General features: G+C 38.3%; 1 long non-coding RNA gene across 1 annotated transcript; it reads left to right on the top strand.

The window, feature by feature from the left end:
• On the top strand, positions 1–27908 carry LOC311193734. Its single transcript, XR_014617412.1, has 4 exons — positions 1–65; positions 3754–3878; positions 17267–17395; positions 27836–27908. It is a non-coding gene; the product is annotated as an uncharacterized lncRNA (long non-coding RNA).

Below are 27908 nucleotides of genomic sequence, written 5' to 3'. Positions count from 1 at the left end.
GCAGATATTGAAATGCCCAACTTATTGTACCGAGGTGCCAAAGAAGACAATGGAAGTGTCAAAAGGTAATTAGATAATCAGACCCATCTCCCAGCTGAAAATGCTGAATTTGTGGGCTTGAGTGACACTTTGACTCAATGCTGGCATTACCTGTGGGGAATGAGCCTCTGGAAACAAAGGGAAAGAAGACAGAGAGGTGGAAAAAAATTGGAATTAGCAACTAGCAGCCCCAGGAAGTGAAAAATTATTATGTGATAACAACATGAAGCATAAGACACAGAGAGAACGTATATCATTTTACTCAAGTTTAGGTTGCCCTTTATTCCATTTGATATAGACTTAGAAAGCAGGGGTCATTTTGGACTTGAAGGTTAGTGGCAGTCCTGAAGGAACTCACATTTATCATGAGTCAAGAGCCTGGATGTAGGCAGCTGTTTAACAGGCTGCTGAAATTTAGAACAAACTGCTGAGATTTGGGTGGAATTTTGGGAGCTTTTGTTTTGTTTTGCTTTGTTTTGCTTTTGATGGGGTTTTGTTTGGTTTTTTTCCCAGATGCCATTTTACCTGTCCGAGTCTGAACAATTATTTTAGCTTTTAACCTTTTGTTTATGTTTTGACTTGTTTTAAGCAAAAGCATACCTGCCTTTGGGTGCTAATCTGGGAAAATTTAGTACAGAACAAGAGATGAAGTTTATTCTTGGAGAGTGAGAATCACCTTGGGTAAGGAAGCAGTATTTTTACCTGAGTTCAGCTTTGGCCAGGATGCTGAATTACATATAGCCTTTTCTTATAAGAAGTACCATGGGTTTGCTTACTTTACTCTACACAGATTGGAGTTTTACCTGAAGAAAATAGTCTCCGTGGGAATTTTTCATGTTGAAAGTATTGAAGGAAGAAAGCTTCTTCTGTCAGAACCAATGTCACTTCCATCAATATCAAATCCATCTTTATTGAAAAGCAAAGAAAAATACTTCACATTTTAAAATTTCCTAAATCCAACCCCCTGAATTTATGAGCTTGCCTCAGGTTCAGGGCTCTTTGGCACAGCTACTATATATGCCTTCCCCTGTTGCCTTTTTGGGGACAAGTAACATAAATATCTCGCTGTGTGGTTTCTCAGAGTGTGTGCTAGCATTAAGTGGTTTGCATGAGTCTGGGAACACAGTCACACAGAACAGTTTGCCTTGTCCCTGCTCTCTGGTACAGGAGAGGTGCAGATGGATGGCTTGGAGGCAGTATCCTGAGCTACTGACCAGTTCTGTCCTTGACAGCCCTAGTGCTGCCATAGAAATCTGCACACTGGTGTCAGCATCCCGTATTGATCCTCAGAGGTCCTGGGAGACTCTGTAGATGCAGCCCAGAGAGGGGAGGATTTCTTCACACAATCGAAATACAGCCCTGCTCTGCCTCTGTATTTCGCTGTCTCCCATCCCTGAGGTAAATCCTACCAATTTCCCAGCCCGGAGCTCCTTGCAGTGGCAGAGCTATGACTCACCTGGTAGTTTCTGAGACAGCCAGGCATTCCCTTCTAAATCTCTTCATCCCCTTCAGCCTATTTTTAAATGCTTGGCCTCTGTTCTTAAGTGCTGGTATTGAACAAAATGTAAATATAGTGCAACCTCCGGTTTTAACCTTGGCCTTGATCCTCCTCTTATTCTAGTGAAAAGTAATAAAAAAAGGTAACATAAAGATGTATATTTTTTTTAAAGGTGTTTATAATTCTTTAAAATACACGAGTCAGCTAAGCATTTAAAAGTAAAATATAGATATAAAATTATTCAGATGGGGTGATATAATATAGAATTTAAATTGAGCATATTTTAGCAGCACTGGGAAACCTTACCCCAGAGCTAATAATGTAATAGATCTATCTCACCAACAGCTTGGAACTTGAAACAGAGTTTTATCCACAAAGGAGTGTTCTCTGGCCTACTTTATTAAATACATTAGAGGACTTTGCCTGTAAGATTACATTTGAACAATACAATTTATTAAAATCTCTGTTCTTATTTTTCCTGCTGAAATTTTATCCATTTTCTATGAAAAAAACCCCACATGTATAAACAAATCCAACAGGCTAAATAAACATAATTCAACAAATGTTTCATCAAACAGGTATATAGGGAAAACATTCTATAGTTCATTTTTCACTATCACTTGTATACTCATATTGATGTGTCTGCCTCTTCTGCTATGGTGCATCAGGCAAGTTGTGTTCCTCATTAAGAGTATTTTTCAAATCTGAAGCAGAGCTGGGGATATAATTGAAAAATTACCCATTAAAGACAATCCTAATAAAAAGAAAAGAAGTAAATGGAAATACTGTTGCGATTTTTTTATAAATGGAAATGATTTCAATTTTGTTTAACAAATCTTAATGTGCTGGGTGTGATTACAAATCATTGCAAAAGGATACAAAGGTTGAAGCTATATCATCTTGTAATTCACTTGGGATGAACATGCATATTTTGGCGACTGTTATTTAGTGATAGTTTACATTAACATACCACTGTTGGAGGTGTAAGTATTTAAATCTGTTCACTGAATGGGATTTTACACAAAATAACAATAGCAGAACTCGATATAGTGATGTTAATTAATAGGTATATCTGAGGTTTCTGCTCAGAGTCAATTATATATTCCAGCATTTACCTTGGAGTTTTTATGTAATTCTGTTTGATCTGAGATTTCAAGTTCATTCCATTTAGTGGGAAATGTTAGATGTTCAACAATAACAATTTCTATTTTAAAATTAGGCCATTTATGTAAGTAGTAGGGTGCAGAGTTGGCAAGTAACTGTAGACAGACATTTTTACAAAGGGGTGTAAAGAATATCACAAAACCACATTATTTCTGGACACCTGCTCTTCTCAGGTGCTGCTTAGATGCCAAGTTCAAGAAAAGCAAGGGGACACCTGTGAAAAATGTAGAAGTCTGATCCTGGAGAGCAAATGGAAATTCATGTTGCTTATTAGGCAATGCCAAAATCCAGATGCAGACAACTAAGCTGTCACAACAAAAATATCTAATTAACCTGTAATTCATTCCCTGTATATGGAGAGGTGTTAATGTGATAAAGGACTCTACCATGAAAAAGAAATGAAACAGATGAAATTTCCATGAGCCTATTGTCATAGGCAATCCAATTTAGAAAGAGAGAGGAAGGTATTTGATATGACATTAATAACATTCATTTACCAGTAGCTGATGGGAAAAAGTAACAAACCCCAAAGCAAAACAAGCCACCTAGGAACTCAAGACATGAAGAAACAATTGAAGGTAAGGGTGTGTGTGTGTGTAGGGGCAGTGGGTTCAGAGTGGGGATTAATTATGAAGTGGGAAGACACACAGTCAAAAGTGAGCATAGCATAGCACCCCATATAAATGGCTATGCCAAAGAAAGCCAAGGAAGAATAATTAACTTGGAAATAATTAAAAAATGCTGGAATTACTTCTAAGTAGTAGATGGGAAACATAGTTTTGAAGAATATAGGATTACAAAACTATATAGACAAATATCATCAAATGAGAAACTATAAGGATGTAGAGAATTAAATACAAACCATAAGGACTTTTTACTGTGACTGGGAAACTATTCTTAGTCAGGTTATTGTTAGGCAGATAAAAAAAAAAAAGGTCAACAGGGACAGACTGGGATGTGATTAGGTGTTTAGAGGTGTTTAACTAAACTCTTGGAGAGGGCTGTTGATGTGGTCCCACTTGTGACTGAGGGCTGTTGGGATGTGCCTGCAGGAGGAACCTGTACTCCCTGGTGGAAGGGACTGCCTAGGAAATGTTAGGGGCGGATGCTTCAGCTGAACAAAGAGTGAAACTACAGTCTGGAAGCTTTAGAAGGAAAAATGGGAATTTCCTGGCAGGTAACTCAAATTTTTTCATAGCATAAGCTCAAAACAAATGGAAGAAAATAATTTGTGCACCTTAAATTAAGTTTGGAACTATTCATTTATTTCTTTTTCAGAGGAAACGTTTTAGTTTAACCTTAATACTTTCACTCTCCTTCACTCAAGAATATAATGAAAACTACTTTAAAAATAGTATAATTTGCATTTTACGTTTCTGAGAATGCAGTTTCAGCATAGGAAGAAATGACAAAGATCTAAAGCAGTCTGTATATAAAAACATCAAACCAAATCAGCAAAATCCCACTCACTCTGCAGCTAGGCTACAGTATTTTAATCCTTGGTAAAACTTAAAGTAAATATCTGAAACTATAGGTTGGGTGTGGTTTAGGTTTTTTGTTGTTGGGTTTTTTTTGTGGCCTGTTAATACATTAAAAAGTTTGAAATGAAAAAGTACATTAAAAGGTTTGAAATGAGTTCTCTGTTTTGTCACAACTGTTTTGCACTGGAATAACCCCTGCTTAGGTGCAGTATGGATGTTGAGAGCTGTTCCTATACTAATCACTTTTGATATCTTGTTGGGGACTGTCAAAGAAACATTTCCTACCTCCCCTATCCACCCTGCCTCCCCAGCTGAGAGGGTGCAGAGCTGAAGCAGGAGGCGATGAACTGTGGTGGCAGCTCAGAAGCCGGGTACTGTGTCCTGTATGGCTTCTCCTTTGCAGTGAGGGAAAAGCCACACACGAATAGGAGGGAAAGGGCCAAGTCACAACAACTCCCTCAACAATACTATGTTTACAGATTTTGTGTTAGATGAGTAAATATGTTTCCTGCCTATGTTTATGATTTCTACAGTTAATGCCTTGTTTATCTTTATTTGGTCAGTAGAGCTACACAATTTAAAATTGGAGCAAGACAGCATTTAAAAATAATATCCCAGAGTAGTGAAATGGGAGGGTTTAATAGCCTACACAGAAGCTTGTACACACACTCACACGTGTATAAAACCAATGCACATGAAACCACAATTATTTTGTAACTATGTTTTTTACTCTGTCTCTCTCCTCCCTGAATTTTCAGTGTCACACAGTGTCCAAATCTATGCCCTTGCCTCCTTCAGTGCCATATGCAAAAGGTCAGATACACTTAATATTTCATGTCCTGGAGCAGGAACATTATGTCTCTGGACTCCTAGTAGGAGTATCTCCTAACTGAGATGCAGGTTGGAAGCAGTCCCCTTCACAAAGTATATTCCTCTGCTTACAATGTTTTTGCTGCCTCACTTCTTGTTCCTGGACCATTTTTCCCTGTAACCTAGGGCTGCCTGCAAGAAGAGTTTATCTGGAAAGCAGGTTGCAGGGCTTTGCTATGGTGTTCAGAAGCTACACAAAAGCCAAGCAAAATATTCACAGAATATTAAAGAATTGTATTGTTTGGATATATGGTACTCATTTTCTGACACTGACCATTATCAGAGGTTGGAAAAGAGACATTAAATAAAGACAGCTTGTCTGGGATGGTTGATATTCTGATGTACGTCTCCAAATATTGATAACACATGGGAGTGCAAAAATACCTTGTTTGTGAAACAGCACTTGAGTCATATAAATTAAGTATGATCTAGAGGTTCTATGATGCAGAAGCAGAAAAGCCCTAAGAGTTACTGATTTTCTAACAAATGCCAGAGAGGCATGACTTCAGATCATTGCCTCACACCCTAAAATGCCCATGACATCATTGGTGACATTAGCAGTGTCCCAGTGCCCTTGTCCAAGTCTTCCATTGCGTGTAGAGCTGCGCACATCTAGGCTGAGGCTCCGGCTTTATCACTGCATACAATACACACATTCCCTTTCAGCCCCAGCTGTAATATTTACATAACAGATTGGATTAGAACATTTGCAGGGAGCCAGTTATGAATACTTCCTCAGATAATTTTTGTGGAAAAACTTTTGTTTGCTGATTAGCTGGATAATAGCCTTCAGTGCAGTATTTTTTGACATTATTCAGAGCCTGAAAACGCTGGGAGAAATTCATATACATCTTCGAGATGTCCACATCATGGAATATTCCTTGTCCTCTCTGAAGTGCCGAGGCAGAAGCCAGCTCCAGGGCAGGAGCTGCGTAACTGTGCTAGCACAGTGCTAAGCTTGAGACAAAAGGTCCTGCTAAGGATGTTGTAAGGTAATGAATGCAGACCTTATGCTTCTGGATTTAAAACATAACTTTTTAAATAATACAAGCCGAAGTAGAAAGCAAAAATGATGGACCTGCCCTTCAGTCATGTAAATTTTACACATGACTGAACTTGGAGCGCTCTATGCAGTTCCTTCTATTTCTTGCCAGTGCTATTTCATGCCTCCTAAAGGTCTGCTCCTAGACTCAGGTCTCACATTTAATTGTTTGTAATTATAATTAGAATGCAAGATCCTCTTCTTCCTGTGTGTTCGTGAAGCCAGGAACACCTCTGATCACAGCAAACTGACAAAAGCATAATTATGTTTTTAAGGAAATGGATAAAGAAAAAAAAAAAAACTACTCCCAGGATAAAACCTTGTGCAGTCTTCAGTAAATGATAAATTGGGGGTTAATATCATGGGAAATAATGTCAGATTTTAACAAGACTGGTGAAGTACAAGCAGTTATATCTGGGAAGGTGACATGTAAAAATTTAAAAAATCCTGTGTTCGAGACAAGAGTCTCAATTTGTTGCCAGAGTGAAATTCGACTATGTGCTGAGGATCCTGTTCCAAGCCTCCACAAATCCCTTTTTTCAAAAGCTTGTGCAAGATTCAAGCAGTGTCCAGCCATTATGTTTCCCTTAGGCACGTCTTTGTGAGAAAACTATGGAGATTTGCAATTGGCTTCAGTGGTGGCAGCAGAACAGTGAACATTTTAAAACTTTTTTTTTTTAACCTGCAAACTGTCTTTGTGGAATGTAACAACAGGTTCAAATTGTCTTCCTTTTTCTGTCCTCATATGGATTATGCAGGGGAACTACATCGAGGATCATGTTTCCAGCACACAGAAAATTAAAGAATATTTCACATGTTTTCTGGGAATTTATTTTAGATACTAGGCAGCTTTAGTTTATTTGATCAACTACACCTGAATCTTGTCTTCATGTGAAAATTTAAACAAATATTTTTGTCAGCAGAGAAGAATGCCTCCAGTAACAAAAGTCATGTTTTTTGCATGCTTCTGACTCTTTTCCTCTATGCTCCAATTTTTTGTGTCAGATCCACACAGCCAGACGATGAGGATATCCTTTTTTCAGATTTTCAGCTAGATGCAGTGTGTAAAATAATGCCATGCCAAGATTATCTGCACTGAAGATATGGTATGATGAAAGCTGGTTCTGAAAAAAGATTTCTTAGGAAATGGAGCTCTGCAAACTTTAACAGATCTCTGGAACAACCTGTGTCAAACAATGTGCTGAATTTTTGTCCACCCATCCCACAATGTGGCTGATGTTAACTGTTGGAGTGTTAATTTTATTTTCTTTTCTTCTCTTTCATAAACTGCATGTCAAGATGATGTCTATATTTTATGCACATAAAGCAAATGGGAAAAGTTTCTCTGTGGATACCTTTTCTGCTTTTTAATAAATTCTTTCTTTTGCCTGAAGAGAATTAGAAACTGGCTTTTGACCTCCATTAATTTTTTTAATTTAATAGTTCTCTGCATGTATTAATAAATATTATTAACCATACTTTGTACCGCAGCATTTCCATTTCCTCTTCCTTCATGCTTTCTCATTTGCAGCAGGTGCCCAGTTAAGAACAGATTAAGAAAAGCAGAGGGAATAAATAGAGGAAATCTGGGCCCATGGCCCACCTCTTCCCCAAATGCAAAGACAGGGAGTCTTAGCATGTCTTCATTTTCCAGGCTGCTTTATAACTGTCCGCTTCTCGAAACAAAGCTGTAATTATAAAATAAGGGTTATTTGACATCTTTCTTTCACCACTTAAAATCCTGTAAGCTAAAAATGATCAGAAGTGTTTTCCAGCTGTGCTATCCTGGGTAGATACTGCATGTGCAGATTTTCAGCCAGACTGCCCTTACTTCATTCACCTTGATTTCTGCCGGGCTGCTTCTAGAGCCGGGTAAATCCTCTTTAGAATTACGTCCTCTAAATCCCACCTTCAATATCACAGTTATTTCATCCGGTCTTCCAACTTACCCCAATAAGAAGTCATTCATCTCCAAAGGAGGAAGAGACTTGAGATTTATAACATATCTGAAGTCAAGCTGTAGTTGACGCCTCAGAATGGCAGCACAAGCCATCAGACACCGAACCTCCCTATGGGCTTTGTAAAGCAAGCAGTATATGCAAGTTCAGTAGCTGTCTGTTCATCTCCTACTAAGTCAAATAATTTTTTCTTTTATTCCTTAGGGATAGGAGAAAGTGGGACCTATCCGGTAATACTGAAAGGCTAACCACTTACCAGTCCTATGGCTAAGCATTTATGATGCAGGAACAATTGACCCCTCTAGTGGAACCAACAATGTACTGCAATTGCGTGTTTGTGGTTACTCACAATTAGCGATGCAAATTGAGCCACTGGTTTTTTGCAAGACCCGTGAAATGGTGACTCTCTTGCACAGTGTGCCACAACACGCAGCGATCTTTTCTCAAGTTCTGCATTGTAAATCTTCAAAATGAAGGCCTCCTTTTTTGATGATGTCCAGAAAAGATAAAAGATAGAGAAAAAAATGTCAACCCTCCTACTTATAACTTCCTTTGTGCTTCTCAAGGCACAGTGTCTATTTTGCAACTGTCTCCTTTCAATGCTTGCTCTTTTCTGCAGAGGCTGTATGAATATTGTACAATGCCAAGTACAGCTATTGGCACTTCACAAAGAACATGGAATAATAAGTAAAAAGGATATGCCCCCAACCATGCAAAAAGGCTAATACTTCTTCTGGTATCATTTACATCAGTGATTTTCATCCTTATTTCTGCACATAGATTTCTAAATATGTCCAAGTCAAGGTTGCTGTATGACAAATTTGAACCCTTTGGTAACTAGCTTGAATATTTTAATTTGCTTTTCTAAGCCCCTCAGAAGCAGTCTGTGGATTGAAAATCCCTTATTTATGTTTTACCACATAGATTGTTTGGATTCAGATAGTTAATTACTGGGAAATAATTAGAAAGTATGTAATGGAATTTAACAATAATGATAATTTTGCATGAAAGTTTTTAGAAAGATTATTGTCTGAGGCAATAGGTTCAGAGTACTTTTCCATACAAGAAATGGAAAACATAGAAATGAATAGAATGAAGTGAGGAAGTGCAAGTCATGTGCAGAGTGCACACACACCCTTGCCTGTTTTTCAAAAAGCTCTTTCATTCGGTTCCTTCCTGGAACTCCTCCTTTGTTTATCTGTCACCACTGGCTTTGCTCACATCCTTCAGCACTTGAACTGCTGCCTCACGCTTTTCATTTTGTCTTCTTGCAAGATCTTCTTTGGTATTTGGTAAAGCTAGCAACACTAACAGCTCTAGCTAAAAAGGTAAGAGAAGAGGAGATAACTTTGCTCACACCAGAGAATCTTGCATCAACACAGATGCACACATCCTTCTCCAAAACACAAAGCCTTGCTTTAGCTGACTCTTGGTCAGGCATTCATGCTGCTTTGGTCCTATTGGTGCTCCTTAAGACTATAACATTTTTTAAAGAATAGGAGATATTTCAAAAACAGGCATTGAATCTACTCTTATGACAAAGCTTAGGTGTAGCAAATTATTCCCTAAGAGTTGGAACTAAAGCCAGTTTCGTGCTCCAGAAAACACGAAATGAAGGCAGTCAATGCTCATTAAAGGGGCTATCTCAGTTCTATAGGATGTAGTTTGTGAACAAAAGCTTGTGTTTCCTCCACTGAACTTAGAGCAGGACATGTTGAAGATGAAGGAATCAGAGGTCCACAGAATTCTTAATTTGTATAGGATTCTAGAAAGAGAAAATGATTAATTAATTCAAATAATTTATTATTTACCCTCAAATACCTGTTAGGAGGCATGCTACTGGAGCAACTCTTCAGATGCAACAGCACATGTCGTAGCTGGCTCTATAGACAGGTTCCTTCTCAAGGGGAAAAAGCTGGAAAAGGGAATGCTAAAGCCAGATACTTGTCAAATTACTCTTAGAAAACCTTTTGGTTACAGGACAATGAATGTGAAATAGGAATAAAGAGAATTTCCAAGTGAGCTGAAAGCAGAAAGAGATGTAGTTTGATGAACAGCTGAGTAAACATCACGACAAAGGAAATTGAGTGATCCAATAGGTCTGGTTTAACCCAGACTTCAGTGATCCATTTTATGGTGTCTATCCCAGATGTTTGAGAATGCAGAGACACATGCATGTGAAATAGTCCTCTAATAAAAAAGATGTTATCATAGAATATAAAAATTTATAAAAATTTAATGTTAAAATCTGAATGCAGGTTTGTATCTTAATCCACTTAACCATTTATATTTCCCCATCTTTTCTTTGTCCTTAGGTTTTCCTTATGCCAGAGAACATACACATGAAAGGCCTGTGATTTTCCCATTGACACTAAGGTCATTATGATTTCCATAGAAATGTCTGTCACATACTATTTTTCTACAAATCGCAACGTGATAGACTGTAATGATGCCTTTTAAGATGTCATGGCATGAGATGTTAACCACTATTTTGGGAAATCTAAATGGCAGTGTCATTGGCAGGATACTCTAGAAATACAACCTTATGCTGTTAGAGGACAGTGTCCTCCTTTTCTCTTTTCTCTTTCTTTTCTTTTCTTTTCTTTTCTTTTCTTTCTTTTCTTTTCTTTTCTTTCTTTTCTTTTCTTTTCTTTTCTTTTCTTTTCTTTTCTTTTCTTTTCTTTTCTTTTCTTTTCTTTTCTTCTCTTCTCTTCTCTTCTCTTCTCTTCTCTTCTCTTCTCTTCTCTTCTCTTCTCTTCTCTTCTCTTCTCTTCTCTTCTCTTCTCTTCTCTTCTCTTCTCTTCTCTTCTCTTCTCTTCTCTTCTCTTCTCTTCTCTTCTCTTCTCTTCTCTTCCCTCTTCCCTCTTCCCTCTTCCCTCTTCCCTCTTCCCTCTTCCCTCTTCCCTCTTCCCTTCCCTTCCCTTCCCTTCCCACTGTAAAGGCAGTAACATCTGCCATTACAGAGCATTAATACTCAGAAAACTTAAGTACAGGATGACTTTCCAGTACAGGTGCAGGTCTCCAATAGAGAATGAAGGTCTATAAGTCTAGGATAAACCATATATATTTGAAAAAAATAGCAGTAAATAGAAAAAGAGAGGGTTTAAAATGTATTTATTTGATACTGGTCACACTGTGGACTCCAGACAAATGATTCATTGTCTCCACTTTTGCTTCTGCAATTCCTACAACTGTGTCAAATGTATGAACACCACTGAATTCTGGTTTTATACACATAAAAGGGATTGCCTTGCTATGGAATACTTTTTGTTTCAAGAAATCATGCTAAAGCTTAATATTAGTAGTTATTGAAACAGTCCCAAGTCCAGGCAAATCACAGAGCTAAAGAATTCAATGTCTTATCTATAAGAGCGAGCTCTGAACTCTAACGACTGTGTATATATTCTGCAGCTGCCGAGAAAAGATCCAACATTAGTCCAGGATCAAATTGGAGATAAGATCAAGCCTGTATCAGGACATAAAAGAAATAAAAATCCTTGAAGGGCAAGTGTAAATTGGATAAGCTCAAATCCTGTATGAGAATGCAAGAGGTATTCAAATGCAAGAGTCAAAATCTAGGGTTTCGTATACCAGAAAAATATTATATGTATCACAATCGCATGTGAGACAACATTAGGCAGCAACATTGGACTTCAGTGTGTAGTCAAAGAGCATTTAAAAAAGTAAAGCAAGGAGAAATTCAAGCATAACTCTAATAAAACTTACAATAACAGGAATATAGAAGTTATAGATAAGGCAAGTTACTATTGTAGATCATGAATGTGGAAATGAAACTAGGAAATCCATGTGTTGTGGACAAATCAAAGCCAATGTCTGACATCATGTGTAGCTGTAAATTTTAGGTATATGCATCTACAAGTTTGTTGCTTGTATGTTTAGAAACAGCAAATTTATCTATAAATTGAAACAGTAAGCTAGAGAAGCCAGTAAGATGGAAGCCTGAAACTCAGAATAAAAATAAATCAGTTTTGTTAGCCTCTAACAGATTGAAATCCTGGCAGGGTGGAAGATACGCAAGGGCCCTGCTGTGAGACTGAGGCAGGCTCCATAGATATCTGATGAAGGTAAATGCTAGTATACTAATGAACCATTTGTGCCTGAAGGACTGATGTTGGAAAAGTAAAAGTTGTTTATTATGTTTAGCAGAACTCTACAAAGTCTGAAAGGATTCTGCTGGCACAAGAGAATCTCAGCATCTTTACTCCATTCATGTATTCATAACTCCGTAATTGAAACTAAAACAAATTACATACCTGAAAAAGACTTTATGAGCCTATTTTACCACTGGATGGAAGGATCAGTGGTACTGTTGTTTTGGGCAGATGTTAGTCTAATCTGTTCATGAGACCTTACAGGGCTGTCAACTCCAATGCCTCAATTTTATGAAACCTGGTTTCATAAAAGTTCAAAGTTTATCTAGAATGTTTTATTTATCAGAAAAAAAACCCAGAACCATTTCTTTTATAATATGTCTATTCTAGTCCATTCTTTTCTATTCTACACTATATTCTAAACAGTTCTTCCCCACTTGGTGCCATATAAATATAATAATAATTTTTCTAGACTTCCAGTTACTAGCGATAGAAATATTGTCTGGTGCTGTACTGGAGACAAACCCTTTTGGAAGTTTAACAGAAATACAACAATTAAGCTGTTGAGATTACCTCCAAAATACACATTTCCTTTAGATTCTGTGAGCACCTTTATCTCTAGAAATAATTAAAAAGTGTCACTACTTGGGTAGTTAAATCACCCACAACTTGCATGTTATATTGTAATAAAACAGAATTCTTCTGTCTATGAGAAGCTGCAATCCCTGTACCTTGGTAGCATACACAATCATTCAAAAGGAAAATAAAGGATAATTATTTCTGATTGATGCTAGTAGAGAAAATCAGTAAGTTTGCCTTTTACAATAAATACAGTCTAATAATATCCATGTCCAATTTGCTTTGAATCTCTTAATTTTGTAACACTAGTTTAAAAATCATCATTGTGTCTTCTGGTTCTTGGGTAGTGATTAAGCTTGCAAGCAAAAGGAGCCTGAATTCTAACAATGTTTGCAATTTATTAAAAGCCAAGGATATTACTGAAGTCCTGACATTCGTGATCCTTCAGTCCTTAAATTGCTAAAAATCACTCTAATAAGATTCATGACTTACACCAGTATTATAATTATTGGTGCTAATTTTCCTCAGACCTGCTATTGACAAAGTATATGGACCAAATTAACCTCTGCAATCAGTTAAATTCTCTCACTCTGTTTCTCTGAAGATGGATGTGAACCACTGTGCAATGTAACTCATAAAAGGGCACTCATTTAAGTTAGAGCTTACAATTCAGGCACTGGATGACAGTTTTAGACTTGGAAAAATTGGAGTACATCTATGGATTATGTTTAACTTTTTAATGTGACAGTAATTGAGGATCATAATTGTAGCATTGAATGTACAGAGAAAAATAGAAGCATATGTGCACAGAGGCGAAACAGTTGTTCTTGAAGGCTTAGTTGCCTTGAACAAAGTTTAACAGATATAGCTAGCAAGGCATTTTACAGCCTTTTTCTCCTTCACTTGGTCCTGACTAGAGACTGGGAGAAGATACTAACTGATATCATATCTGAGTGGAAAAAAATAAATGAGGTAGAATAGATGACAGTAAATCTTCTTTTGTCTCAGGTCAATACGCAGGATAGCCATACAAACCAGAAATACAGGTATTTCCAAAGCAAGAAAGGTTTCCTATACATTTCCTCAAAGGAAAACATTTTTAAAATCCTCTGCTCTTCGTATTACATTATCCTTAAGGAAGACAATCACCCCTGTATAAAGGCACATAAGATCTATATTTTTTACTTTTCCTAGGCAGGTATATGTTTTGTTGATACATTTGCTAGTATCAGAATGTATCACACTCATCCAATACTTCTCTTGACTTGGTTAACCCATTATACACTGTTCAGTTATTTCACAGCAATTTTTTCCCTCAGTCTCTGCTCCAGTAGAAGTAATAAGGTTACAAGATTTGACTTGTCCATAGGAAGGTTACATGGAAGATTCTCTTAGATTTCTCCAGGATAGTCTATGTTCTAAATTAGTGAAATACTTAAAGAAACCCCACAAAAACATCACCCCCCAAAACCTCCAAACAAACAGAACAAACACCTCTTTTGCACACCTAGCAGCAATGAACTAATTAACTATAACTTTGCGAAGTGCTTCTCCTGCATCTGTGCTTCATTCTACCTTTAAACTGTTAATGCAAGTATACATATATTCACTTTTGGTGACAGTATGAGAAATGGAATATATAAACCTGCTTTTAGCAGAAAATTTGCCACAAGGTCCTTAAGCCTTCATTGGGTATTTTGTAAGTTCAAGCAGCTTGCAAACTGTGACAGAAAAATCCCTTCAAAAGCATTTTTCTAACTCCAACCCAATTGTTTAATGCCAAAAGCAGTTCTAATCAACTTTTCTTTTTTACCCCTTTTTTCATACCTGAAGTCCAAAGAAACCAAGAACAACAGTGGAAAGAATTCATTATATACATATTAGTGTTCTGAAGTCAGGAAACAGGATTAATCATACCAAAAATACCCAGAAGAAAGTGTGTTTATAATCCCTGTACATTCTCATTAGCCACTTGAAACCAGTCTGTGGAAATCTCTAATTGGGGAAGAAATTCTATACAAAATCTTTGCCCCAGAATTGACTGAATCAGGGCTCTAGGGGAAAAACAACATGATTAGCTTTGGCAGTTAGGCTAAGCTGAAAGTCTGAATAAGAAAACAGATCCCTTTAAAGAATACTGCTGCTGTTGACCTAACTCAGAGCACACCTCCAACTCTGGTGTGGTGGATGTCCTCACGGAAATCAGTGAATCATTTGCAGCATAATTTCGAGTCCAAGGGAAAAGGCTCAGGGGTTATTTTTTGCCTTTCTGTTTCTACGAAGGCTGCAGTAATCACAGTCACATATTAACAACTGTCTCCTCCTTTTAGCATAGACTGCACATGAGGTAGACTTCTGAATTCTGAGGTGATGTCTACATTCTGACTTTTTTTCTGAGTGTAAGAAGAAACCTTTCCCTATTTTTTCCCCTTTAACACGGTGCTCCTTGTGGTTACTCTTCTTGAAATAACCTCTTCATCTGACTATACTAGGAAATTTAAGAGGTGATGATTGCACCAAGTATATTTAGCTACCATCTTATGGGACCTCTATCTCCATTCCCCAGCATCTCCTTGATAAGTTCTGTGCATTTTATGCACAGCCTGATAAACCTGTGATGATAGTTGAGGATCATTGACCACTCCACCTGTGATAGCTGTGTTAGCCTAACAAAAAATGGAGAAGCTGCTGGAATTATATAAATGGCACCAAGCTGAGTTCAGGGACTGCAGCACCATCCCAATCCTGCTCTTCTGTCCCTCTTCCACAGTGGTGATAAAATGCATGAGGAGCTGAGGAAGAAGGACTGAAGAGGAGCTCTAGGATGGTGAAGGACAAAGGTGGAGGACTCTACCAAAGGCTTGCAGTGGAAATGTTTCAAATAGATTAATTATGACAAAGTAAAATGTTTTTAAAGAATCCTGCTGGGATGAGAAATTTGTGTAGGGTGGGTAGAGTCACAGTAAGGACAAAAATTGACAAACTGTCATCTCTGAACATGGCTGAGCAAAAGCAAACCTGGGGCGCAGGGATAACTTGGAAACTTTGTGAATAAAACAGATGCCTGAAAAAGAAAAAAAATAATGAAAGGCACAGTAAAGGAACAGAGAATACTTCCATTAGCCCTCTTATGATGTGGAAATGTGAATTGCTATACTTTCTGGCCAGGCATATATATGCAAATATATGTAAATTTTATGCAGATTGTATCTCCAGCTTTTTTGATGCCCAGTGTAGTCAGGTCTATAATATAGTTATCCAGAAGGAATCAGTGAATTCTTGCTGGCGAGGCAGAAGCATTTGGGTATGGATGGAGATCAAGTAGTTTTTCTTCCAGTTCTACTTTAATGACTGAAGCAGAGTGAATAACTCTCTGAATTAGGCCATGTGCTAACTGGAAGTCATCTGTAAAGAGGATCAGAGGAGCCATGTATCTGTGCATTGAAATAAAAGCATATATGTCTTCTGCTGGGAATTCCAAACTATGAGACAGTTGCTATAAATCACACTTCAATTTTTGTGATTCATATAAGGAGTCACCAGGGATGTACTTTGGGAAAAATCCACCCAGAGTTAAATATCTATAGCTTGTAAAAGTTAGCTAAGAGATATTTTACATTCTTTTAAAACACTTTTTTATAAGCAGATAGTATATGCAGGGCAATGTAAACCATCGCTCTGTACTCTACACTGGATGGTACTGGGGACAGGGAATCCTAAATTAAATATTTCTATTTAAATATTATAACCTGAGGTTTCACACTGAGTATGGCTTTTTGACAAGTCCTGAAAAGACAACTGAATGCCAGCATCCGTCCTTCAACAAAGAGGCACAAAGACAGGAGAGGAAAGAAGATAACAGTGACTACCGTTTGTGGAACATTCCCAAGCATTTTTTGCAAATAGTTGCTCAAATGAATAAGCTGTAATTAACTATTCACATCCTTTTTGTGTTTGCTTTCCACAAATATTCCAGCATATCAGTTTATTGGCAGCAATGATCAATGCAGCGATGACTTTGCATTTGTAATTATTATTATTTTTACTAGCAGGCAGATTCTAAGAGATATCCTCAACCAATTAGAAGGAAACCATGTGACTGATATGTCCAATTGAAGGAGTCCCTTTTGAATTTCTCATATCGAATACTTTGATTAATCTGCCTACCAATAACCTTTATAGATATTTTTAAACAAAAAAAATCCAAATAGATGCATGTAAAGCGACAAATGGAAAATGAAGCAAAAGGCTTTCATCATAAATGAGTTATCATTCTTCCAGCTTTGCTGTTGATATATGACTTTCTCCAGTCAGCTACATAATCAAGTTTTTTAGAAACCTGAACCGCCTGGCAAATGGGTGACTCAAGGAAATTCAATGACTGTATTTCATCACTACCTCCAGAGAGAGAAGTGCAACCCACAGTCAAGTTCAGCCCTGATGGTATCAGGGAAGTTTGAGTTAAGCTATAACATGCTATTTCACCTTGGCTCAATCTTCATCGTCTTATCTTTATCCAACAGGTCCACCACCAACTGACAGAAGAAGTTAAGATGCTGGACTGAGAAGCAGTGGTTCCATGTGTGAAACAAGCTTTGCATTGCTGAGTTTATAGGAACAGAAAACATCCGGTTTTCCATTCTACTTACAGGGTAATGTCTCAGGGAAGAAGAAATGCAGTGCCCCATTTTTGTCCATTTTCCTAGCTAATATTTGCACATTGCAGGGTTTCCTTTCGGAGAGACAGCGCATCCCAGGGGCAGGTCCCGTGCTAGTCCCATTTCAGACTCTGTTCAACACCACCCATGAAAAAAGTACTGGATTTTTTAAAAGATTTGGTTCACCCCCTCTTTTTATCAAGTCCGTAGCCCTCTCAGGCAGTTTTGTCACGTCTACCTTCTCTTTATTATGGAAAAAGCAGTATTCTCCCTATTGCTAAGGTTGCAACCATCTTTTAAAGTCCTATTTTTGCCCTTTTTTAACTTTGGTTGGAATTGGTTTGGCCTAAAAATTTCCATACTTTGAAGGAAAAGAAGGATAATTAATTTTCTTCAAACAGTGTATAATCAAACTACTTTTGATTTAGAGGTCATTTAAAAATTACCCTGCTTGGAAATTTACTTATTTAATGTTTTGCTACCTCTAACTCAAAAGCTGCTTGTCATAACCTCTTCAAACTTTTCCTGTATTTAGATCCATTTGATAATTCTTGTACATCTTAACTAAAAGAGAAAAATACAAACCCAAAACCTGCCATTTTGAAAGAGTATTGATTTTTTTCTGCAGATTGTCTTTGGCCATATTTTTGTACCTTTATTTCTGTAGATGCCCTTTCTATGGGATTCAGAAGAAAAAAAGTGGTGTTTCATAGGTTCATTCTGCAAGAGTAAGTGGTTCTCAAGAGGAAATAGTAAGTTATTTTCATCACACAAGCAATTAAAAACCAAGCAAACAAACAAGCAACAGCCAGTGAATTTTTTAATGGCTATTTGATAAATGAAGATTGGGTAGATTCTGTAAAAATCCAGTCAGGATTTTGTTTATTATGAAGTGCATCTGCATTAGTAGATCAGCTCAGGTCAGTACGAGGTTCCTGAAGTGACTCTTTTGGTAGTCCCTGTTCACTAAACCCCTATGTGTCCCGTTCAGTGCAGGAGCCCTGACCTAGTCCTAAGGAAAGACCCCTGAGAAACAGTGTGGATGATGGATGCTCAGTGCTTGCTGCTTCTCTTCATAGGTGTGCTCCAATTGCATCTCTCTACTTGTTCCCCTTGGTGTAGCCGCATGATCTCCCTGTGAATATTTCATTACAGGAAAGGTGAAAGCAGCTGCTACAAGAGCAATAACACATGCAGAAGAAGGGGAACACAAGGAAGCTCCTCACAGTGATTCTAAGCCAGCATTCAGGATAATGAGACAATTAACAATAAAAGGCATGTAAAAAGAATTTCTGACTGATAGGGTTGAGAAGGAATGTTTTAACTAAATCAGAAACAAATGAAATCCTACAAATGGCATAGATCCAGAGCTTGACCAGGATTGCAAAATTGTCAATCTCTATGCAGGAAAAACAGAAATATTCATCATTAGCATGATGTATTCATCTCTTACAGTGATTAATTAAATACTTTCTATTCCATTAGTAACTGGGGAGGATGTGAAACAAAAACCATTAAGCATTTTAGGATCTACTATGCCCGATAACTTGCACCCAGTAGTATTAAAGAATTGGTTTAAGAGCTCTTTGAATATTAATGCTGATTTTGAACAAATCTTGATTTGTGGGGAAAAAAGTTCCAGAGGACTAGTAAAGAGTGCTATAATTTTAAAAGGAGTGAAATGAGGTGATATGAGGAGCTACAGACTACTTTGTCTCATATCAGTTTCTCTCAAAACCATGGAAGAGCTTGTATGGGACACAATCAGTAAAAAATACTATGATTTTAGCATAAATAATGCTAGTTAATAGGGTTTTATGGAAAATAGGTCTTATCAAGAAAATTTGTTATCATTTTTTCATGAGATCATCTAAGTCTGGGTGATAAAGATTAAACTGTTGACATAATATACTTAGATTCTGTGATGAATGTTACTGCTTTTACTTTACAATTTTAAAAAATAGCACCGTGTAGACTCAGTGCAGAGCAGTGTAAAAGACGAATGAAATTGGTTAGAAATCTGCTAATGAATAAAGCATAATTAGGAACTGCAAGTGGGATCCAATATAAAATAAAGGCATTCACAACTGAGTCATAGGACCCATCGGATTTGTCTCAAATCAGTCTTATTCAATACTTTGTCTTCTGCAGCACTTCAGATGATTCAGATGAAGGTGCTCAGAGAAAGGGTAGGGATGTGGGATAATTTGTGACACAGCTGCTGTTCCTAACTAAGTTTGGCTCAGATAAGACCTGTTACCCCTTAAGTTCTGGGTACCCATGTTCCTGTCTAGCAGTCTCTGTGTGAATCCTCTTCAATTCTGGGTGCCAGTGACATTCTCAGTTTCAGAATCTAACTGCAAAGTATATGAAAAAGTATTTCTTTTCCCATTTTACTTTTTCTAATTGCTTTGCCTCTCCCTTTGTGTGTGTGTGAGTGTGTTTTATAAGACATTCCTTCACTTCAGCCTTCATTACATTTTGTATATTTGACATCCCTTTTTTTCATGGTCAACAGCCCCAGTGTCTTCAATCTTTTTTCATAAGAGAAATTTTTAATGCTCTTGATGATTCCCATTGTCCTTCACTGAACCCTCTCTAAATCAGCATTATTGTTTATAAGATGGAGTCACTGGTACTGCACACAGTATTTCAGATCAGACTATAGCATTGGCAGTTTAATCCTTTCTCTATTAGTTCCCATTCTTTATGCATCTTAATATGTTTGCTTATCTGGTACAGCTGCACATTAAGCAGAAGTCTTTACTGAAGTAATTTACAAGGATAACTAGGTCCCTTTCTAAAGTTTGTACGCTAATTTAGAGCTCTGTCAGGTGTTGAGTAATTCATATTTTTTCCACCAAGTGTACCTTACTTTGCTTTTGTTGAGAATTCATTTGTCAGATTCAGTAGGTCACACAGTTTTGTTTGTTTCAGAAGTTGCACACAATCATCCCTGAACTTAGGCTGAACTATTTTTTATCCCTTGCAAATTTTGCTGCCTCACAGCAATTCCCGTTTCCTAGATGATTAATAAATAAGTAGACGAGCAGGAACCTTGGGGCCCACCGCTGTTATCCTTTGACATGATGAAATTGACCATTTAATCCTGCCCTTCACCTCCTTTCCCTCCACCACTTCTTGATCCATCACTACTTAGCTTCCTTCGTAGCTTCTCGCAAAGAATTTTGTCAGTGGCCCAGAGAGGTTAGAATAAATTATGCCAGCTGCTCTTCTTTATTAACATATTCAAGGAGTTCTAGAAGATTAACACAACAATATTCCCCTCTGCAGGAGCAGTGCTGATTGGCCCCTATTTGGCCATGGCATCCCAAGTGTTTTGCTACTCTGTTTTAAATTATTATTTCAACTAATTCATTATGTTCATCTATAAAGCTTTCTGGCCTATTATTTTCCCAAACACTCAGAACCTCTTTAAATATATAGGTATTTAAAGACACACATATTTGAAGAGAATTCCCATATTCATTCTTGTGTTCTTCTGTATATTTATTAATTACCTGCAACTAGTATTGTATTTTTAATGGTGACATTTACAGGTGACAGTTCAATGATGAAAGTAAAACTGATGAGGTGAGATGCAAGCACTGAAGAACTTTGGGTTGATGAGCGGGTTTTTTTGGGTAAAAGCAGCAAAGAATACGATGTTCTGTTGCTACTGAATGTATAACTTCTTACACATCCTGTTGCTGTCAATACTTTGGTACCTGGGCCCAAACTTCAGAGAGAACAATGAGTCTGAGACAGAAACTGATACATTAGATGAGATTTGGATAAAAGCACTCCAAGATCTGAAATACAAAATATTTAGCAGGACATTAATGAAGCTTGGTCCATTTTCTATGTTGAGTAGGTGACTTAATTATTTTCCACAAATATTTAAAAGGAGAAGAGTTCTTTTGATTTTTAGAAATGGAGAAGAAATGTCATGTGAAGAGGCACTGATTACCACTGGCAGCAAAAAAAAAAAAAATAACTCTATGATTCTATGAAAAAGAATTCAGAGATACTGCAGGCTTTTTTAACCATTAGGTTTAGTGAGTGGTGACATAATTTGTCAGTTGGGGGAATCATAGAACCCTGGAATGGTTTGGGTTGGAAGGGACCTCAAAGAACATCTAGTTCCAACCTTCCTGCCATAGGCAGGGAAGCCCTCCACTAGACCAAGCTGTCCAAAGCCCCATCCAACTTGGCCTTGAACACCGCCAGGCAGGGTGAAACTACAACTTCTCTGTCCAATCTGTGCCAGGGCCTCACAACCCTCACAGTATAGAATATCTTATCTAAGTCTGTCCTCTTTCAGCTTAGACCCCTTGTCCTATCACTACATGTGCTCAGTCCTTCTCCAGCTTTCCTGTGGCCCCCAGTAGTTCCCTCAGGACTTGTGGATGCATTTCATCAGGACCCAAAAACTTGTGCACTTTCAGTTTCTTTAGATGGTCTTGAACCTGATTTTCTCCCATAACAGGTGGTTCTTCATTTTCCCAGTCCCTGCTTTGTCTTCTGCGACTTGGGCGGTGTGGCTAGAGCACTTGCTGGTGAAGACTGGGGCAAAAAATTCATTAAGTACCTCAACCTTCTCCATATCCCAGGTGGTCATGTCTCCTGTTCCCTTCTGGACAGGGCTCATATTTTCTGTTGTCTTCCTTTCAGCACAGACATACCTATAGAAATTTTGCTTGCTGCTCTTGCTGTCTCTGGACAGATTTGATTCTATCAGGGCTTTACCTCTCCTAACCTGACACCAGGCTGCTTCGACAGTTTCTCTATATTCCTTCCAGGCTACCTGTTCTTGTCTCCACCCTCTGTAGGCTTCTTTTTTGTGTTTGAGTTTGCCCAGGACCTCCTTATTCATCTGTGCATCATCCTGGCATTTTTGCAGGTCCACGGGAGGGCCACAGAAGTACCTCTTCTGTGAAGGTAGGCTGAGAGAGTTAGGGCTGTTCAGCCTGGAGAAGGGAAGACTCGGGGAGACCTTATAGCTGCCTTCCAGTACATGAAGGAGGCCTACAGGGAAGCTGGAAGGGACTGCTGGCCAGGCCATGGTGTGATAGAATGAAGAGCAATGGTTTTAAACTAGAACAGGGTAGGTTTAGATCAGACATTAGGATGAAGTTCTTCACCATGAGGGTGGTGAGGCACTGGAACACATTGCTCAGAGAGGTGGTGGAGGCATTTAAGTTCAGGCTTGATGAAGCTCTGAGTTACCTGATCTCATTAAAGGTGTCCCTGCTTGCTGTAGGGTGTTTGGACTGCATGACTTTTAAAGGTCCCTTCCAAGGGATGGCACAAGATGTTCCACCACTAATACATAATTTCACTATTAACATATGCTTATTCAGTCAGAAATACCTGTATTAGATACCCACAATATTTTCCAAAGATCTTCAGATACACTCAGCAGACTACACAGTGCACTTAACTCTCCACACCTCTATAAGTTTTGAGGATCTAAGCCTTGAGAACTTGCCAAAAATTACAATAAAGTTTTTTTTAAAAATGTTGGAAAGTGGGTCCTGATTGCTGATGCAGCATTTGGGTAGGTGTTGGTTAGCCACCAGAGCTGCACAGACAAGGTGGTAAATTCTGAAAATTTGCTGACTTTAAGAAGAAACCTGTCTCGACTCAGCCCCCAGCTTCTCATTTCCACAAATATTCTAATAAAGGAATTGACTGACATTAAACAGATAAATTGTGAATTTTACCCTCGGTGTTGTACTGAAGAAGAGAAACACAGCATATGATTAAGGTTACCAGCGATGCAAGACTACTTGGGTAATTGACACAAACTGTTAGGCTGAGAGCTACAGATTAATAAGCATTCTCACTTTATAAATGGATTTTAGTTTTAGATTTACTGAGTAAATCTGAATTATTTATCCAGATCTCAGCTGTGTGATTCAAAATAGTCTGCAGTACTAATTGTGACTAATTTTATTCTTTGTTTGCACCTGCCATTTGTTCCTAAAACCATAAGGAAAAGAAAAATCTGTTTCAATAAATAATGATATCCTCAGGCCAGCCCACTCATGTTTGTTTTTTCACTTATGCATGTACCTTTTTGGGCACTTTTTCTTGATTCAGGATATGCTTAAAATACAGATTTGTTAGCTTCCACCCTGCCAATAGCTGGGTAAACTGCTCCAGCACATTGTGACCATAATTCCAGCACATGTTTTGATGATATATGCTTAGAGTAACTAACTTGTGAAGACTATACTGGGAGTTGATTTTTCTCTCCACTGCCATTTAAAGTCAGGAGCTGTAATGGTAGCTTGGGGCTCACAGCACAAATGCTTAACCCCATCACAGGCCCACTGTTCCAACTGAAGAAAAATTGAGAAGGAACCTAAAGCCTATCTTGGCATGGGACTAAGTAGCACAAGTAGAAAGTCCAAGACGAACTTCCTCATAGTATGTCAGCCTGGGAAGATGACAGGCAGTACTCTGTGTTATCTTGTTTTCTTTGTCCTGGTCTGTCTTTGCTTCAGACAGGTTAGTTAGACCAATATCCTAATGTGGATTTAGGTCTCCATTGATAATGATAGAAATTAAATGTCTTAATACTTGCAGTGCAGCTACATCCTCAAATAACTTGACTTTCCATTTCACTCCTGGGTCCTGGTCCACTGATCATCAACACTGTACATGTGTGTTTGCCCTTGGATTACTCCTTGGGATGAATTCAATTTATTCTTTCAAAGAAAGATCTAATTTGGGTTAAATGTGGGGAGCTTTCCTCAAGTGGCAGTTCACTGCAGGCAGTGTAGACCAGACTGCCACATCCTTTTTTATAAAATCTTTCAAATATATCTGTGTATAACATCCAAAGCAATAAATCTAAGGCAATCCTAAGCTTTTATTTCATGCCTGAGAACAGAACCCTTGAGGGCATGCCAAAAACATCACTCTAGTGAGCTGTGATAATTCTCAGGTTTATGCACTTTTAAGTGTTAAACACACAGAAAAGAGATGTATGCATTAAGGCCACTACCTGGAACCAAAAGGATATACAGAGTCATTGGCTAGTCAGTGTGGATTTATCCAGTCTGTTCTAGAGGGAGCAAAACCTGAGTAATGTGAAAAGTATGATCAGTCGACCACTTAGCCTATGGCCAAGGGACCATTGGCTAAGACAGATGACTTTAACAGGGTATGTGTAGTCTTTTGAGAAGGTGCATCTTTGTCTTGAATTACCTTTGAAATGGGATCATGACACTTTTCAAACCCACAGGAACGCGGAAGTGGAAACACTCTGAAGTACCATGTGAAAGCAAATAAGTCCATCAGGCAAAGGTGGAGTAAAAGATGAGAGATTCTTCTCTTTAGGGGCAATCATCTCCAATTTACCCAATGCACCTTTGGAGCCTGGCTGTTATGTTATAGTACAGAAAGTCCTTGGATCAGGTTCCGCCTCTCCTAGCACAGTAAGACATTTGAACTGGCTCCTGTAGTCCTGGGAAGCTGCTCAGCTGCACCTGCTGATACCCAAAAGGGATGACTCTGCCTGAAGGGAAACTGCAAAGGGTTAGTGATCTGATGTGTCAGCAATGTGGGAAGGTGCCATGGAGCAGCAGGAGCAGTGCTATCCTGAGCCTCGGGGGTGTGAGCATGGAGTGGCCAAAGGGAGCCAAGCCAGGGTGTCAGAGGCTTCTGCAGACACAAGTGGTAGAGTCACTCTTCAGAGGCACTCTGAAAATTCTGGCTGCCTAAATCACTGCTCATGGAGTAAAGGGTGCTGTTATAGATGAGTTGCCCAGTGGAAACTAAATTAAACTGCTCTGGAGATCTTGGAAGTGAAAGATTTCATTTCCTAGAAAAACTGATTTAAAACTGCTTATCCTACCTATCTGTCCATCTATCATAGGTAATTCCAGATGCCTGTCACTGTCACTGCTAGTCTTGTATTGGAAATCTCTTTATATCAACTCATGTCACATGGTATTATCAAAGGGTTCATCTAAACCATATCCTAAAAGCAAAGAAAGCTCCTTCAGCTCTGCAATTACCTCTGATTTTAGCCAGATTAAAATTATAGGGAAGAGTTGCATTTTAATTCTCTTGAAATTCTGGCATAAAGGCCTAATTACTATGTTTTTGTTTTGAATGCAATTCATAAACAGGTGATATGAATAAATTCCTGAACAGAGGGTTCTGTAGTGGAGTAGACAATGGTAGTTTTGGTACTCTAAATGTACTGATCGAGTGAGGTTTCACAGATGCATGATTTGTATTTTACTCTTGTCTCATTGGACACTTTTTGAATACATATAACAGTATTTTCAAGTATATTCCCACAAACAATAAGAAAGAGACAATTCATATGGGATATACTAATGAAAACCATTTTTGATCACAATTCAGTAATTTTAAGATTTTTTTTACTAAGGAATACTACTAAGCATTTTGATAGCTGCTGCTGTCTTAATATTGAAGCCAGATGAATACACATTTCAGTGATGAACTACTTCACTTTATCTTCTTATGTTTTTCCTTAAATATTTGCATTTAGATAGTAGCCCTGCAATATGACAAATCTTATGGAAAACTAACTAGAATTTCATAAATTGCAAGGAAAAGCAAGATAGAGAGGTTATGTGTCAGAGACAAGCAAAGGAGGGAGGAAGAAATGACAAAGAAGGGCTTATGAAACAAAATTCGGAAGCAAAGGGGACACTAATAAGAGGGCACGGATATGGCAAAGGGAAAATTTGAAGAACATGAGATAAAAAACGCAAATATTTTAATACTGTGACATTGCAATGCTTCTACTTTTTCCTCTCAAAAAAAAAAAAAAGGTGAGAGAAGCACAGAGAGAATGAAAGAGCTTATATTCCTTTCATTCAGTCTTTAACAAAATTGCAATCTCAAACACTGGCCCACAGTAGCCAGGTTCCTGGCATTGCAATACCTTGTTCATGATGCAAGAACATAATGACTCAACCAGAGAATCATTCCACAGCCTCCACCTTCCTGGGATTAGATCCACACAAAGACCTGCAATATGTTTGCTCGCCTTTTGGCAGTAGGAAACACAGAAAACTAAAATACAAGTTCTCTGATTAAATGTTTTTGTTTCACATCACCTTCTTCAAAAGCATATTTTGTATGACATTGGCAAATCTGCCAGCATCCCGGTTGCCTCCGAGTTCTTTTCTAGAAAGAGTCTACTTTGAAGTGCAGCAATAAAAGCCCTAAAGATCAGTTCAGGTTTTGTCTGCACCAAAGAGCTGATCTCTTTGTAACTGCATCAGTGGCAGGGAAGCAGTTTAGAAATAAATGGGTCAGGCTTTAGTCAGCTGCTCACTGAAAAAAACCCAACAGCCAGGGCATTTAAAATGTCACCTCCTGTTACTACATATCTCCAGGAGAATACAACCCCCATAAGAGAGACAATACATGGCTGCATGAGCATTTCATATGTGCTTCAGTGCTAAGTCAAACACTTTGGTTTAAATGCCTTTTTTTGCAAAGCACATCAGTAATATAAATAAAATGCCTTCCCTTCGATGTATCGTGAGTGTAGTGCACTTTCTGCCACAGCAGCAAGAGCAGGCAGCTGAGGAAAGAGGGCAGAGAGCAGCTAAAGCTGTCTCATCTTCTTCCACAGTCAGTACTGTCCACTCTCACCACATTAGACCTTTCCAGAATTACCTGACATCAAGACTAGGGGTGCTGTTAATGGTTTTGATACCCCTCAGTACCTATTCTACGTCTTTAGCCTCAGCCTCCAGCATGGTGGCATCTCAGGACTGGATGGCTGTTTTTGTCCAGCTCCAACTGTGCCACTGCAACTGTTTCCCTTCTCCATTGTGGCCATAACTGCTTCACTACTGACCTTTTAGAGATTATTCCTCCTCTGACTCCCCCCACAACTCAGCCTCGTATCTCCTGAGTCCGTTGCTCATCTAATAATTCCCTAACATGTTCCTGTGAAGATGAGCCAGGTTGGCTCATGCTATTTAAATGACAGGGCTAGCTTATCTCACTGTAACTGAAATGGGTTAGGGAGAAGGCCATAAGCAGTGGCTCCAAAGGGAATATTTCTTGGCAGAAGAGTTATGATGGACAAGCTGGGATCACTAAAAGCCTTCCCCTTGCAGATATTTTAGAGTATGTCTCTGCCTACACCTTTTAGAGATATTATCAGGTACAGAAGAGCCAAAAACTTAGGAAAATCTGAAGAATGAGCTTCTGCATCCCCTGTACCTGGGTTTGCTGAGGCTGAGGTATTTAGCTCTGCTGAGGAACAGGCTATTCCAAAGAGCACTTAGAATCCTATATATGACCTGGAAAATCTACATGGAATTGTACAATAATTTGAAGGCTAGAGTGCAAGAGGAAGGAGATTTTATGTTTCTTTTAAAAATGTAGACATTTGTTATTTATTATTATTATTTTTTTTTTGGACAGCTAAAGACCTTTGGAGAGCTGCTGCCCTCAATGATTAGAAAATATTTGTTTTGAAGACTAGAGTGTTTCTGGG

This window comes from Gallinula chloropus, assembly GCF_964237585.1.
Source record: "Gallinula chloropus genome assembly, chromosome: 7".
In the NCBI taxonomy this organism is placed as follows: Eukaryota; Metazoa; Chordata; class Aves; order Gruiformes; family Rallidae; genus Gallinula; species Gallinula chloropus.
This window is presented reverse-complemented; position numbering and strand designations above follow the sequence as displayed.